At 37.8% G+C, this 17,084-nt stretch overlaps 1 long non-coding RNA gene across 2 annotated transcripts in view; it reads left to right on the forward strand.

Moving 5' to 3' along the window:
* LOC136993624 (uncharacterized) overlaps positions 1 to 16,464 on the forward strand; it is a 43,195-nt gene extending 26,731 nt beyond the window's left edge. For both annotated transcript variants that reach the window (XR_010886016.1, XR_010886017.1), the window contains exons 2-3: positions 11,901 to 11,957; positions 16,246 to 16,464. This is a non-coding gene — a long non-coding RNA (uncharacterized lncRNA). The remainder of the gene's footprint in view (positions 1 to 11,900; positions 11,958 to 16,245) is intronic.
* Positions 16,465 to 17,084: the final 620 nt, after the last annotated feature.

The raw sequence follows: 17,084 nt of genomic DNA on the forward strand, positions 1-17,084 counted from the left end.
ATGAATCCTTATAAACCATGACAATGCCAATAACCAGCAGACTGTTGGATATACTTGGAATCTATTTCTCTCAATCTTTCCTCTTAATATTCTTCTCCTATGCAGAAAATGCGTAAGTGTTATTTGGAGCAGGGAATGATACAGTGTGCAGCAGTCTCAACATGCAGTGAAAAGGTCCCTAAATCAGAATATCCTATATCCTGCCCCAGTGTTTAAGGCAGTATCCTGGATTGTGGGTTTAACTCTTTGTGGGCTCAAGAGAATTTTGAACGCTTGTTTCCTGCTCTTTAAAATCAGTGCTTGATGCATCAGATTACTGGTTAGCAGAAATGGCAGTTTTTCCTCTTGCAGTTTTGTGATTCTAGCTTTGTTTCTTTGGCTTTTATTTCAAGCACTTGAAAACAGTATTTTGTTTGACCATTTCAACAGGAAAAAAAAAAATCACCAGCCAGCTAAGAGGAAAAGAAGACAGGTCAGTAAAAAGTAAAAAATCAAGTTTTTTTCCAGTCCTACTTTTACAATTTTAAATTGCTGCTGTATTGTGATACCTGCACGAAATTTCAAACCCTCTCCTGCTCATGCATCCTGGTCCAATATCCATCAGGGTCTTTTCATCAATGTCAGTCAAGATTGATAATTGTATATTCTCTGGGACAAGGACAATTTTATCTTTGTAAATGTCTGTGCAATGCAGCTTGCACCTAAACCACTTATAAATAATGAATGTTGATCATTATAGTCACCTACTTGTGTTTTCTTCACAGGCTAAAAAAAAAAGCTTTATGAAGAAAGCTTTTTAACTGCAATAAAACACTACTTGTCATGCAGTATATCTTTTCTATATGTAAAGATGAACAATTGTTACTTTAAGCTGCTTTTACAAAGAAGATTTATTACTTACTTCCCAAGTGATGTGACAATTATTGAAATCTTAATAGTGGAATTCCCAGTTTGTAATTATCAAGCCTTCTGTTAGAGCAGACAATGGTAGTAAGGCTTAAATCTCTTTTTGCAATGTAATTCCTGGAGGAAAAATATGATCTTAGGTGAGAACAATAATTTCTGAAGAGCAATTAGTCTAGATGCATAAATAATAATAAAATTAAATATCATAACCTAGTAGTGTATAACTGTATGTGTGTAAATATATATATACCTGACTGCATTGCCTTTTATATATATGTGCATACATAAAGCATATATACTTAAAGAATGATTACATATATTCTAAATATATTTAGAGAGAAAGAGATAGAGAATATCCAAAATTTTATTAACTAAATATTAAAGTTGCAGAGACCTCAAAGACTCAAAAGCCAGGGAAAACTTGATTTAGTTTATTTTCCTTGTGTGCATACATTATTACACCATGCTTTCTTATGTAATCACATGCTATTTTACCTTGGTTTTGTATGGAAACAAAGGTTATAAAATCACTGTACCAGGGCATGGTATACTCTCCTAAAAACTTCCAAATCCAGTCGGCAGTTTCAACCAATTTTCAGGAATAGAGGTTTCAAAAGCTGTTCTGTTCTGCTGGATTTCCTAAAGAATGGGTGGTAGAGGATAGGAAAGACTGGATTATAAACACTCGTAACATTGTCCTGGATGAGTTTTCATTCCCTTGGCTGTCACTGCTCAGATACATTCAGGAAGAGGTAAATAATGCAAGGGAAATAGATTATTTTAGCCTAATACTTCAGATGTTTGACTAGACAAAAGTGAGTCTCCTATGTTGCCATCCAGATGTTTTGCTGGAGGATGGTTGGAAAGGGAAGAGAAGGGAAAATAGGTTACTTCAGCTTCATAATCCAGTTTTATACATATGGAAATAAAAGCAAATGTTGCTATAATTCAGTTAAAAGTCAAACGAGACAAAGGCAGAAGAAACCAGGCTTCATCAATTTTGGTGCTTGGAAGAAGATTTGTTTCCATGGGAAATCCTACAGTAGAAAATCCCTTATTCAGTGACTGGGCTTAATACTAATTAATTTTCTTTTTCAGTGTGTGGCCTAGTGAAATACTTTGAGCTCTTATCTTCCTTCCTCCAATGTAAGCAGAATTATTTATGCCTTTGGGGCATTTTTATGATGGCCTCATTCTAGTAACTTAGGTCTTTACATTCATTCACGGACATAGCTTTTTAACATCTCAGCAAGTTGATTTATTTTTATTATGCATATCTTGCACATCTGGAACTGAGGTGGAGAGATTAAGCCCATCAGTCATTAATTCAAGGCAGGGCTGAAATGAGCCTCCTTGGCATTTAGAGCATGTTTTTCTCCTTGGAGCTTTTCTCCATCTGCTCTTTACAACCTCCCCAGGCAGCCTGAAGTCCCCACCTCAGCTCGGCAGCAGCCCTTGCTGTCACCAGGGAAATATTTAAAGGCTGAGGCAAGGGAGGAACTGTTCGAGGGCAGCCAAGGGGCACAGTGAGGAGTGGAGGAAGGAATGGGGAGCAGGCAAGAGCATCTCTTTAGCCCTGTACACTCTGCATTCCCTTCGCAGCTCTCTCAGGTCATGGCTGCTGCTACTGAACGGTTCTCAACCTATTGCCTGTGCAATAGCAGTGATGAAGCAAGCAAGGCTCTTCCCAAATATGCTAGACTGCCACTCATTAGGAGCATTCTTACTGCTTGCCTCCAGTTTCCAAATCCTAATTTCCTGGTATGAACATTTTAAAAATGTCCCCTAAAATTTGGAAGAGCTGAAAAAGGAGGAGGATAATTTATTCATTGTTTTGGAGCCTTGCGTGTACTTTCTGCCAAAGCCTTTCTCATTCTCTCTTTCTAAATGTTGCCCCAAAAAATTTTGTTGTAATATCAGATTAAGAGAAATGTCTGATTCTTTGAGGAAATGATATTTGCTTAAGTAGGTGAAACAGCCTCTACCGACACTGCAGTGTTTATCACTTTTTCATTTCCCACAGGAAAAGAAAATGTCACAAGCCATTTTGTAACAGAATTGATTTCCCATTTGTTTAATGTTGACTCTCTGCCCCTTACAAAAAAATAAACTTCACTGCTTTCCTGCCTTCCACTGTGACATACTCTTATTCCCTCCAAACTTGACCTGTACTAAGTACACACAGAAATCAGTCTATGAATATATCTGAAAAAAGTGTTGAAATAGCTAACTTTGGACCTTTACCTTGACATATAGTCCTAGTGGCAACAAGGCTTTGGTTGTTTTTGCCTAAGTGCTGCAAATGAGATAAGCTTTGTAGTCTGAAATCTGAAGTTTACTCTAATTAGCTACACTTAATTAAAAGAGGATCTTTTCTCTATGAAGAGTTTATACCAGAGCACCTATTTAATGCATTCACCACATCTCAGTCCCAAATTCTACAAGGGCCCTTAAACATATACCACATGAGCTAATACCTCAGTTACAGTCCTGACCATGGACGCTTCTCATCCCTTGTTAATGCTGTATTTTCCCACAATACCATTCCTTTCCACAGAACCCTGGGCCTTGCTAAGATCAAGAATGGAAATAATTTGTTGAAGTGGACATAGAGCAAACAGTGCTTTTTCATTGTTTTTATTTAATTTTAAATACAATTTTACTCCAGAACAGCCTTTTTATTATACTTATTAAACAGCTCTCTCCTTTAGATAGGATTTACAAATGTCAAGGTTGCTCAGCCACATGAAAGAGAGCTCCAGCCTTCAGGGCTCTTCCTGCAGGCTGGCCTTACCCTCGCATAGCCCTCAGCTTATCATCTACATCCTGGAGAGTAAACCCAAAAGCTAGTCAAACACACTGTGTTATATGCAGCTTTTCATTTAGTTTTGTTGACTACTTAGAAAACAGGGCTAAGAGGAGACAAATCCTCAGTGGCAGCTTTTGGTACGGTTGCTCTGTGAGGACAGGGCCTCCTTGGCTCACCTGAGCATCCTGTGGGATGAGGCCTCCAAGCCAGGAAGCCAGCCCATCTGAAGGCTGGAGAGCTTTGTTCTTGCTTTCAGGAGTTAAACCACTCTTCTGTTTCTGTGTGGGCAAGATTTGGAAGAAGGAAAAGCAATACAGCAGAGAGTTGAAAAAAAGATCTATATTGGGAAGAACCTGTGCAAAGAGGCAGGCATTTTGTTACTCTGACCTATGTGAGAGGCTCCTCACTTCAGACACCTTTTCTAGGTCGATATGAGATGTTTCTAACAGATACATAAGTACAAGTTCTACCCTTGTATTATTGAAGAACACTATAGTATTATGTTCCCATACTTGGGGCTTTTTCACAGAAAAAACTTGAATTAAAACTAGCCATAATAGAGCACTGGCTTACAATGCAAGCCAGGTCTCTGTATATGTCAAAAGATATGGGACAATTTCAAAGGCTTTTAGATGCCTCCTTCCCATCCCCTGATTGTTAGATGGGGAAATTCCTTTAAAAATCTTCATCTTGTTTGCACAAGTCTACAGTCTTCTGCAAACTGTAGTTACCAGGTGGCACACGCAATGAGAAGAAATAACTGATTATCAAATCATATTGCTACTTCCTGGAGAACACATATAGTAATACTCAGTTTTAAGAAGCTGAATACAAAACTCAAGAGAGCACTTGTATATCCTTTTTTCTCATTTTGCCAAAAATTAGAAAAGCTTCCAGTGTTTTTAGTTGCTTTGCTCTTTTTCTAAATGCCTTTATGCTCATAAATATCTTTACAGAGGAAAACTTGGACTAAACTGTAGATTGACAGGACTTTTTTGTTTTTTGTTTTTTTATCTTCTATATCTAGTGGGTATACTGAACTGATTTTCTTCTTTGTTTGTTGTTGAAATGTATTTAAAAGCTCTCAGTTTTGCTGACATTTCAATTTGAACCTCCTCTCTTTCCCAGTTATACACTCCAGTAATGTTGCAATTTTTTGTTTTGATACTTTCAGAATATTTGGGGCTTTTGCTCCAAAACCCCCCACAAAACCCAGTTTTATGTAGATGCTCTGCATAAAAGGCTTAACATTAGGATAGAACCTGGTTTATGTTATTAGGATAGTTCCTGTTTTATGAAATCATAATATTTTGATCCATGTCCATTTTTCTTCCCTTCTCTATTGCTCTCCAGCTTATGTTTACTTCACAGCACAGCTGCTTCATTTGCAGTTTTCCCTGCTGTTTAAAAAAAATATATATATTAGCTTTATATATATATAGCCACTCAATTATCCCTTTTATCCCTGCTACTTGCCCTCCTCTTTACTCTGTTCTTAGTCACTTAACCTTTTTAATGTCAGTTCCCAGAGACTACACCCTCAAATATAATGAATGTTTCTCATGAGTTACACCCATGCTGAAATTGAGGTTAGAACTGTAATGTTCTTCAGTCACAGTTTTTTTGAGGAATAAATATAGCCCTTGCTTTAACAAAATATTCAGACCACAGGAGATACCTGGAGAGTAAAAATTTTAAAAGCGTATATTTTACTGACTCAATGAACAACAGTAGAAAACATATCATACCTCTTACAGACAGTACAATTAATTGAAGCCCAGCTATGAATGGAATTGGCAAGATTCTGATATCAGACACAGATAACAATCAAAAGTAAACATGGCTCCAATGCAATTTCTTCAAAATTATATTCTGTATTTGAGAGTGGGATTTACTTTACAATATTTAAAGGTCCTTTTTCCAAATGTCCAGCAGCAAATGTGCCCAACATCCACAAACCAATTACATTCTCTTTTAACTTGTTAAACAGGGTTCTATGTTCTTTGTAGTTCTCCAGTTGCAGATAATATTTTGTGTTTATTTGAATTCTGGACTGCTCAACAAAATTATTTATCCTCAGAGCTAACCACAGTCAGTGAGAGTATTTTTGTGGGTCTGGATCAAGTCAGAGAAGTTCCAGCTGACCATGGTAGTATACATGTGGGTATTGCTGATCCCCATTTTAATAACAGGCTCAGATTCTGTGCTTATGCTGGTCAATTTTGCCACAAAGTTAGCAAACTCTATACTACATTTTTTACTCTATTGCCAGCTGTTTGCTGTCTGTTGTATAATGCTGCAGAATGTACTGATGCTTAAAATAAAATACCCCTTCTCAGCACTTCATGCCATTTCTAATTTTTCAGCCATGTAGGAATAGATAAAATATTTATAGCAAGCATCTTTTATTTTTTGTTTTAGTTCATGGAATAATTAGAAAATTTAATTACTTTTTTTCAGTAAGATGAGACTTTTTGCTGTCAGAGTGATCATGAATATGGATATGTATACACACATACTAACACACACACAAAAGCATATTAGAGATGGACACCATATGCCATTCAGTCATGAGTTCTTATCAAAGAAGAGCTGCCCCAGAACAGGATTCAAAATGCCAGACTGGATGGAGAGCTCCATGAGCTAAAGAAAACTACCATTCTCAGTGTTTTTGGTTAAGTCCTACTTATCAGGTGTTTAAGGAGCTTTTCTGGTATTCAGGAGTGCCCAATCTCCTTAGAAAATGAAGCACAACCAGAAACAGGTTTTTGCCTGATAATTCAGCACACCAAGCATTAACTTAGGATGTGGGAAGGTTAGTTTCAGATCTCTCCTTTCAAAATTCTGGGAGGGTTTGGATCAATATTAGCCTGTTTTTTGAGTAGATACTCATATTATCAAAGTTCCAGTATGTGTTGCAATGTAGAAAAACTTTCACTTTCTATGGAAGTCCTAAATCATCTTCAGGGTTTTGAAAAACAAGATGGGACAACTGAATGGAAGAAGCAGAATGGTCTAGTGTTTCTGAAACATGGGTTTCAGTCCTTGATATAACAACACTCCATTTAATTAGCTAAATACTGGAGAATGAACCAAAACCAAGGCAATACCTGGCAAGTTCCCTAACTACACATATAGTTCTTCAGTGGGTTTTTTGTTTGTTTTTGCTTTTTCAAATTAAATCTGAATCAATTCAATTCATGATGTTTGCCTTTCTGACCATTAGAATATTAACATGTAGCTGAGTAAAGTCTCTGTTTTCACAGGGTAGCTTCATACAAATCTCTTGTAGCTACACTTGAAGCTCCCTTAATAGGCTACAGGGTTCATGGGCTTGCTTCCCACCAAAACATGCTCAAATATTCTCCTGTTTGAAACATTTCCAACAGGAGGTATGAAGGACCCACCTGAAATCAGCTGACAGCTCGAAACATGTGGACTATTCACCTGAGCTGCCATATCAGACCTTCTCTAGGAGCAAAAGAGGAAGTCCCACACATCCCAATGAAGGGGGAGGTGAGGCTATGGAATAGAAGGGAGGAGAGCACACCTCTTCTTCCCATCTGTTGTCTGTGTGTTGTGTGGGCTCATCAAGTAAATAGTCTCTGGGGATAGCTATGAATCTGGGCATGTTACAACTTCAAAGACCGAGGGAGAAGCAATAAGCATGTATGATACAAAAAGCTGTTCCAATAACCTAGGAATTTTGCTGGAATTTTTAGATGCCTGACTTAGGTGGCAGCTGAAGGGGCATTTTAAGGATCTGCATTTTGGACAGCAGTCCTAACAGAAGCAATAAAGCCAGGTTCAGATGCTTACATCCTTTTGGATATAAAACAAAATGGCTTGCTCAGAGTCCATCGATACAATAGGGACAAAAAAAAAACCAAACAAAAAAAACAAACACCCACCCTAGCTCTCCTGAATATCAGATGAATCATTTAATCATTACATCAGTCTCTTGACCTGTGCAAAAGGCACTAGGCAGTGAAATCCTGTGTGTTTACAGACTGAATGATAAAAAAACGTAGAAGAGTAAAATAACTAAAGAATACATACTTCCAGAGTACTGATAACAAGTATTTCTGAAGAGGGTTTTTTTTTTTTTTTGCATCATTAGGATCCATGCTTTCAAGCTTTTCTAAAGACAAATGACTGGCTCTTGTGAGTTTTGCTGAAAATAATGGTAGCTTTTGTTTAAAACAAAAGCCCAGACCTTCATATAATCACAAGAATCTTGAAGAGGAACATTTCAGGAAGTTTTAAAACTTGAAGATTTTACTGTAGTTCAGATCCAAAACAAAGGCAGTTTACACAAGCTGCTGTGCTTGGCAGGCTATCTGGAAAATCCAAAAGGCTTCTGGGAACACTGCTTGCCGTACATTTCATCTTTGTCTTTGGCAGCAAGCTCCAGTAAGCTTGAGTGACAGAACCAAATAAAGTAACTTTGGAATGCCAGAAACCACACAGAAGATGCATACATGTCTCCTAATTTGCCTTAGAACTTGTGACTGTCACAGAAGTAGAAAACATGAGAAAAATCGCAATAAAAGGAGAAAGGTCTACTCTCATGTCTGATTCTTTAAGCCATATAGAGCTCAGTTCAGTCAGCAGGACTTCTCAGGGGAACAAGCACCTTAAGCAGGTAAAAGAGCTTGAAGGCTTGCAGTTGAAAAGAGGATGTGGCACACAGACATAGCCTCAATAAAATCATTGCTTAGTCTGATATAAGACAGTAAAAGCAGAGATGAAATTGTTCTGAAAAATGCTCTTCGTATTGAGTGATTATGGGATTTCATTTTAAGAGGAGGTGAGGTGTTCTGAATGATTTTTTTCCCTTTCTGTAACTCATGACAGATATTAAGCTGGTCTGGCTGATCATTCCTCCAAAGATTCAGCAAGGAGATGAGTAGCACTCTGCTCCATGACTTGCAAGCAGCATTACCACATTATTAATGTTTTTGTTGTCCATCCCCTCCCTCCCATGGAAGTAGTATCTGCAGAGCTTGTCTTCCTATCCAGTATTCCACCCTGAAGACAAGACAAAAAGGACTTTCAGACAGACTTGATCTGATCAGAGCATGATCTGGTCAGATTTAGCATTTTGAATGTCTTTGTCTTCACAAAACATATGACACAAGTGTAAGTCAGCTGATTTTTGTGGAGTTTCTAGGCTGTTAAGTAGAATAAGATGGAGGCTCTCTATTTATTTATTATTTTTATTATTCTGATGTGGAGGGTCATGACAGGGTTAAACTGGTGGAAAGTTGCAAGTATCAAGCAACAGGAGCCTCAGACAAATGTACCCAAGGACACCGGTGCAGCTGGGAATGATACATCCTGAGAAAGTACAGATAAACTAGCAGAAGCCAGTGGGAACCAAGGTTAAAGGCAAGACAGCTTTTCTAAACAAGTAGCAAGGTACAAGGCATGATCACTGCGTGCGTGATCGGTGCAATGATTGGCTACCTGTGACATAATCTGCATGATGATTGGCTTAGCAAAGTGTGTCTGTGAAACCACTGAAGCAGCTAACTTAAAATATGCTCAGAAATAAACAATAAAGGTCTCAGGACGCAAACCCTCCTGAGTCCGTGCCATTCATCTGCCACATTCTGAGACTAACACCCACCCCAAAAAAGCAACCCACACTGCTTGATAAGAAAACCCAATAGAAAGTATACAATTGAAGAAAAAAGTGATCTTCACTTTCATATATTTTTACTCTTGTAGTTTAAACACAACATTCTGTACTGTAAAGTAATTCTCTGCACTGTGCTTTCAAAAGTCCTTGTCCCTCCTTTGTTTTTGCAATTTCATAGTTACATTGAGCCCCAGGTGCTATATTCAATGAAAATTAAGGCACCTCATCATGAAGACTTTCTAATAATCTAAATCCACTGTAACTGGTGATTTCAATTAAAATATCATCACGTTTCAGGTGAAGTTGGAAAATAGAGAAAGAAGAGATTAAAGGTAATGGGAATGAAAAATAGTGGACAAACATTAAAAAGCATGAAATCTTAAAGCTGAGATTGGAAACAGCCTTTCCAGTATAAGCCTCCATATAAGGTGGAGGAAGTGTAAATACTAAGGTTTGGATGTGGTGTACTGGCTATACCCTAGCAGCCAGCTCAAGCTAATGCAGGATTAGATCCTGAAAAACAGAATAGCTGCAAGACACCTACATCTGCTGGTGACTGCAATGGAATCCAGATGTGCTTGGCATCTCCTGGGGACTCGTCCACACTACAGCAAACAAGATTAAGCAATGTTGATGTTATTTCCCACACAAACCATTCCTGTAACAGCACATTACTGTCTGGTAGTATGATACCTAGGCTGAACTGTGAGAAATTTGAGTAGGAGAATGGAGTTTAGGTAAGGTTAGAAATAATAAAAAAAGACAAAATTATTTTGGTGACAGGAGCTGATATTTTGGAGAATGCTAGAGGTTTTTTTTTCTTTTTCTTTGGGGGAGGGGGCGCAAGGGGCAAAGTGTTCCAACAATATGGGCTGAGTCTGGAAACTGAAAGCAAATTTGAAATATGGACTACTCTTACAGGGAGAAATACTTGTAATATACCTAGCAGTGAAATAATGCGAGCACATGAAAGAATAAGCCTGGCAGCTGCATAGAAGAAATAAATCACCTTGTGTGTGTGTGTGTGGGGGGGCCCCCAAAGTCCAGAGCACTTCTAAAGGAAGAGCATAAAATAAGGAATTTTTTTAAAAAAATAAGAAAACATGAGCTGGATAGTATAGCCTGGCATGGCCCTGGATGTTGTGACACTTCTGCCTCTGCAGAAACTGTTGCATATGCATGCAAAGTGAGCTGACTGATTGCATCACCTGTTGCTTCCCATTTGGTCTTCACTGCCTTCTGAGCTATGTGAACAAATATTCTGACAAGAACTTAACTATCTCTGATCACAGTCTATGTTAATGGTCAACATCAGTGTGATGAAAAAAGTACTTTCTACTACAAATACAAAACTAATTGTATCAGATAGCTGCCCCAGGCTGATAGAATGGTAGAAATGCAGAGAGTTAGTGGCAGTAAGAAAGTGGGGAAGGATGGTGCAGACATCCTACAACTGGTCAGTGAGGACTTTGATCACTGACTGTGATCATTGCAGAGAAAGGCCAGGAGGTATACATAGCTCATTCTCAAAGAGACTGTAAGATGAGGCTACATGTCATATTCACTGCCAAGACCCAGAGTTCCCTAGAATTGTGCTTGAAGTTAAGTTCATTATCATTGGAGGGTTTACATTCTTTTATATCTTAAGTGGGTATTTTTTTAAACGCTCTCAGTTTAAAAAGAACTGGGGATATGCACTGAAAAAAGCAGTGTATTATAAGGGCCAGTGAAACCAAGCAGCAAATTTGGGAGGAGCTCCTTGTAAGCATCTCCAGATATGTCTCTTCTCTTCACTGAAATGCCCCTAGCCTCAGGAAGACTTGAGGAATGTTTGGCTGCTGACATGCCTTCCCTTTTGATCATCATTGATATGTATTTCCTCATATCTTGTTATGCATCCATGTTTGTCATCATGATTGTTTCTATCTTGTTTTAAATGGATATCCCCAGGGCCTGGAGCAAATATATGTTGTTTGAATAACTGATTTTGCACAGTGGTCTAGGTCCTTCATTACTGCTGTATGTTACGTGAACTTCTGTAAGCTCCTGTATGCTACATGAACAGTAATTCATGAGTTGATTATGGTCTGCTGACTTAGCACAGCCAAATGGAAGGAAAAAAACTGCTTGTTCCAAGACAGTTCTGTATCACTTGTGACATGCTCCAGATCATCATGAAGCACACAGATTTTTGATCAGCTCAGTTAAGAATGCTGCATGGAAGTGTGGGCTGGAAGATTGTTCTTCATTTTCAATGTGTCCCTTTCTTAAGCTTTAAATATAGAAGAAAGAAAATCCACATTAGTTTGATTTCTTTCCATGCACCATAGATCAGTTCAGACAATCTATATTGAAAGATTGTTTTGATTGCAAGGTAGTTCTAGAAAGACAACAACAGCTAAAACAAAAATAAACAGTGATAAGATTTTAGTCTGACTGTGCTTGCTGCACAGGCTTTCCTTGGGATCTTGGAACTATTAAACAGCTTTCAAAAGTGAAGCTGTACTTCAGTTTCTATTAAACACTTTTTTTTCTTTCTAGGGTTCTTCAAATTCAAGACCCAGAATCTGCAAATAGTTAAGCACCTACTTGTCTCATGTGAGTAGTCCTTTTGATATCATTTGAAATATATACATGCGTGCAATGGAGCAAAGACACATCTGTAAGATGATGTCTCAGGAACACAGAGGAACAGTTTATCTGGTTAAGTTAGCCAGCTGACCTACCTAGGCTGCCCAAAATTGCCTCAGGCTCTGAATTACCCTTTGACAGATGTTACTATTTGCCATTAGCTATAGAATAGGCATATAAAATATCATGTATACTAAGCCAGCCAAATAATGTGTCTAAACTTAAGCAATGCAAACACCTTTAGCTGCAGGACTGTCTGAAATATACTCAGATATAATACGGCAAATTGTTGCTTTTGGACTTTTTCCTCTCCGGCAGAAACTCTTGTTGGTTAAAAATTATTGTACATGTAAGTATTAATTTAGAGGAGAGAGCAAAACTGCTTAGAGACTAGCTGAACTGTATTAGGTCCTCTGTAAGTACATTGGAATTCTGCTATATTTAAATAAGCCTACTTGGAGAATTACTGCATTACCTGAAAATTCCTTGAAAAAAAATATCCATTCAACTTCATCCTCTTTGGGACACCCTATTAACTATGTTCAGCCTGTGGAAGAATATGCTAAACTTTAAAATACCAATAGCAAAAATATTTCATCAAGTGAGAGACATCCCTCATGGATGCTTAACTGGGGATTTAAAAATCTGCATTTATATTGAGATTCGAAAATATATAACCCAAGAGGTTATGGGTACCTTTTTCAGACATACTGTATAGGAAGAGCTTGATGCTTTTATTTAACTTTTATTTGTCATAACTTGCTAGTTATCAGGCAGCTGAGTTGGAGATTTAGCTAAAAGGAGAAAAATGAGGTTTGGGAAAATAACTGAAAAGTGATTAGGAATTTGATTTCTTGCCAGCTTGAACGACTGAAGAATTCGAAAGTTAACTTTAAAGGCAGTGATTAGATTCACCATTACTCTGCACCTTTTGTCATCTTTTGCACTGAACAAGAGCAGATATAACCCTTTACCATTCCAAGATTTTACACTCATCTCTCTTGGGATAAATAAGTACAGAGTGCAACACAATAGTGAACTGAACCATAGAAATGTAACTATCTTATCTGATGAATACCACAAATTGACACTGTCCTCATGCCCCAATAGCACAAGCAGAAGATCTGGCTCGCTGGGAATTTCTTTTGCATTTTCCTGAATTGTCATCAATAGCACTGATTTTATTGCAGTAAATTGTCTTCCTTGCAATGAAAAAACAACTATGTACTTGGACCTCCAAAGCAAATCACATTCCCAAGTGCTTCCTACCATCACAGATGCAATAAAAATAACAGTTTAATTAAGGAGGAAAGCCAGACTTCCCTGTTCTGCTAGAGCTTTCACCTGTATAGTGAAGAGGAGTCAAAAAATTACCAGTGATAGCCTTAATCTATGACATGTCAGATATTTTTTCCAGCTAGTGGCTTGAGCTATCTTATATAAAGCTCTCAAATCACAAAGGTGGGAGTCAACCCAGAGAGCCAGGTAATCATTTATGACTGGTTCAACTGGAGATGACCCTTCAATGACTCCACAGCAACATAAAAAAATTCAATAGCTCAATTCTTAGTAAAACTTCAGTGTTTCCACTCCATGACATAAAAAGTGTGCACCTATATGAATAAACAAGGTTATAAAAAAAGAAGGGGTAGCTCTTACTTCTGGAAGACAGCTTTTTAGGGCACACTGCAGGTTTTCAGAATTGGCAGCAGTAGTTTTTGCCCCCTTCTTTCCTCAGCTTCTGCAATAGCTGTGCAAAGTGACAGCCATAGTTGGCTCGATCCTTACAAAGTACTAACATACATCTTAGCTCCCACAAACATAGGCAGCCCCTTCTTCCCCAGACACTTAAATCTTTCTATAACAGCTTCCAGGTTTCTCCCACTTTTTGACTCAGACCGCTAACATATACTCTTCATCTTAAAGTGAGAGAAGATTAGGAAAGAGAGGGAAGAGTTGGGCAGGCTTAGAAAGTCTGAGAACATTATGCAGTTGGCAAAATATCTGGCAAAGTCAGAATAACTCCAACCCTCTAGAAGAGGTATCTAGGAAAGGTAGTATTGGTTGACATCTCCAAAGATGTCAGGAAGCAACAGTTCTTAGAAGACCCAGAAAAAGAATCAAGATGACTTGGGTCTTGATAATCATGGATTTATTAGACCTGTTTAGATAAACAGGCAAATAAGTCACAGTCCTTTGAGCTTATTCATTCACATGCTTTCCTTTAAAATTTTAAAAGGATGAAGTGATAGTTAGCTCTAGAATCCAGAGGCTTCTACTGTTTTAACTGGACACTGGAGTAAGAGAAAAGCAGAAGTAAAGGCATTGGTTTCCCTTGTGAGGATTTGGTTGCTTGAGCTACAATATTTATCACATCAGATAAGGTACCTGTGAGTGGATGCTTGCAAAAAGGGATTCTGAACTGTTCTGCTTCTCCACCTGTGCTGCATCCCATTGCTCTGTAGCTAACACAGAGTTGCCTTCCTATGTTCAGGGAGAGCCTGATGATAGAAAACTTTTACTTGAAATGGAGGGAGGCACATTTTTATTCACATCAGATGCAAGTGGCAAGTACATTATAAATCACTATGATCTGTATTTGTAATTTTAGAGCACTTTTGGCAATCCATTATTACTAATCCTTGGCAATTAGAATGTACTTTCAAAGCCATCTAGGGAGATTTACAGAGAAGTCAATATACAGGGTTTATTTTGAAACATGGAAGAGTGATACTATACATTTATATTACACAGGTGTCATCATGTTCCTGCCAACCATAGAAAGTATAAAAATAAGAAAAGCGGATGTTAGGAAATTCTGTCATCTAAGTTAAGGAACTATGGTGATAAACCCCTCCCTTCTTGTTGCCTTGAAATAGTATTATAACTAGGTAGGTTGTCTAGAGGTTCAGCAATACATCTGAGGGACATCTCATTGGGGTAAGAAGTTTGTGCAAGGCTTGCACCAGATTCATTTTTTCTGTAGGGGGAGAAAACACTCTGCTGTAGCCCAGTTTACCACTTAGCCCCACACTTATAAAATGAAAAGAAGACACAGCTTCCCCTCTGAGAATTTCACCAGATAAATCACACAAGCAGAACAAGTAATATGATCTTCAGGATCTAGACTTTCACTTTAGTCAGTAAAGGGATCCTTACCTGAGTACTCTGAATTATATTCTAGAAGATCCTAGCTCTCCCCATCCACTATGGGGGGCAGGGGGCAAAACTGTGCCCTAATTTAAACAATTAAACTTAAGTGCCTAAAGAGAGACATCTGTGAACCTCTCCTTAAATATACTGTGTCTATCACACCAGCAGCTTATTATTTGTTTATTAGAAGAGGATGATTCAAGTCATAAATAGGAGCAAAAAGAAAGTAGCCTAAAAATCAAGGACAGAGAATGCAGAAAGGAAAATGGTATAAATGGTGGTGAAGAAGAAGGAATGTTCATAGCCCAAGCAGAAAAAACAATATTGGCATGTCTTGGGTTTTTAAGCCTATTAGAGAATACTTCATTGTTCTCAGACTATTGCTATGGGCAAAAGCAGATCATCCTGTCCCTGTAATGTACACTGTGGCTAAACTGGAGTGAGGCACTAAGAGTCATGTAACTGCAGCAGTGTGGATCAATAGCCCAACTATTTGCCTTCCTGTTCAGACAGCTTTTGCAATTCAGCCTGAGCTCCCTCCTGCTGTGGTTCATTTCTTCTTGGTATGTATTAGACCTGGGTATGTCTCTGAGAATTATGTTTTGCCTTTAACTGCAGCATTGGCAGAATAATCATGTTCAGTTAATGACTGTCCTCACCCTTGCCTGGAAAAGCTTGAAAAAGAAAAGACTTTTGAAGTGCTTTCTCTTGGACCAAATTTTAAAAATACATCACTCTGGTTAACCCAAATATTTTACTTCTAAGTCTTGTTTTCCCTTCCTATTTATCTAATTTATCTCATTTTGAAGAAGCCTTTACTATTTCAAAATGAAAAGAGTTTTCTTTAGGAAAAGAAATATCTTCATAATAAACAGATTCCCTTCCCTTTTTTTGAGCAGAACTATTTGCTGCCTTCAGCACAGATTTTCATATGATTTACTTCCCCTTATTCTATTTTCATACTTCTTCCGAATCATTTGACTCCAGTAAGTGTAAATATACTTCTCGTTAGCTGTGTCTTGTCCCTGGATGAATGAAAGCCCCCATTTCTGTGGGTCTTCAAGCAGAATTTAGGTCTTAATCTGTTTTCTTTTGGTAACAGGATCTTGAAGACTGCTGAGCAGGACATGTTTGTTTCCAAGAGGCTGGAGTGGGTGAGTAAGCCAGATGATTGCATATAAATCTGAATCTGTGCAGTGATCTGAAAAAATGTTAACACTATTTTTTACAAGTAATGTATAAACTTTGCAGTACCCCATCATTTAAAAAAAAAAAAAAATCAGCTTTTCCTGTGATTGCAGAAAGAGTATACTAAACAGCAAGGAACTCTTCTGGGCCCTGTTATGGAGAGGAAAAACAAAACAAAACACAGAAGCTCTTCCCCTGTTCTCCACAAAAGAAGATGAAAAACATTGAAAAATAATTCCTTCCCAGATGTATATGAAATGTAACAAATCCCAGAGCCTGAACATATTTTGACTTGCTGTGTATGTATGGCAATTTAATATTGTGTAGTTAAGTAAAGGTTCAAATCCATTTGATGTTTAATTTAAACATATGCTGCCTTCAGAGGAACAATTTCACACATTTTACGAGTATTATCATCTCTTTATGGTTTGTACTACAACAGAAAAAAGAAGAAAGGCAAAGATAGGGAGCATTTAAAATGGGTAATTTAATTTAGGAATCAAGTATACTGGTGGTTAATATCTTAAGACATCTTTATATTTTAAAAAGGAGATTGAAGCTATCATGTGTTCCGTTTACTTTAAAGGCAGTGGTAAAAGGGGCAACTGGGCTTGGTAATCTCAGAAATATATCACAACATTAAGTAACCAAGAAAGGGAAGACTTAGAAAGAAAACCCAGTCTGTAGATCTGAAATAAGATTCCACAAGGAAAACACAATGAAGAGATTCATCAGATAGTAAGGGATGGACAC

Source organism: Apteryx mantelli, chromosome 1 (assembly GCF_036417845.1).
Source record: "Apteryx mantelli isolate bAptMan1 chromosome 1, bAptMan1.hap1, whole genome shotgun sequence".
In the NCBI taxonomy this organism is placed as follows: Eukaryota; Metazoa; Chordata; class Aves; order Apterygiformes; family Apterygidae; genus Apteryx; species Apteryx mantelli.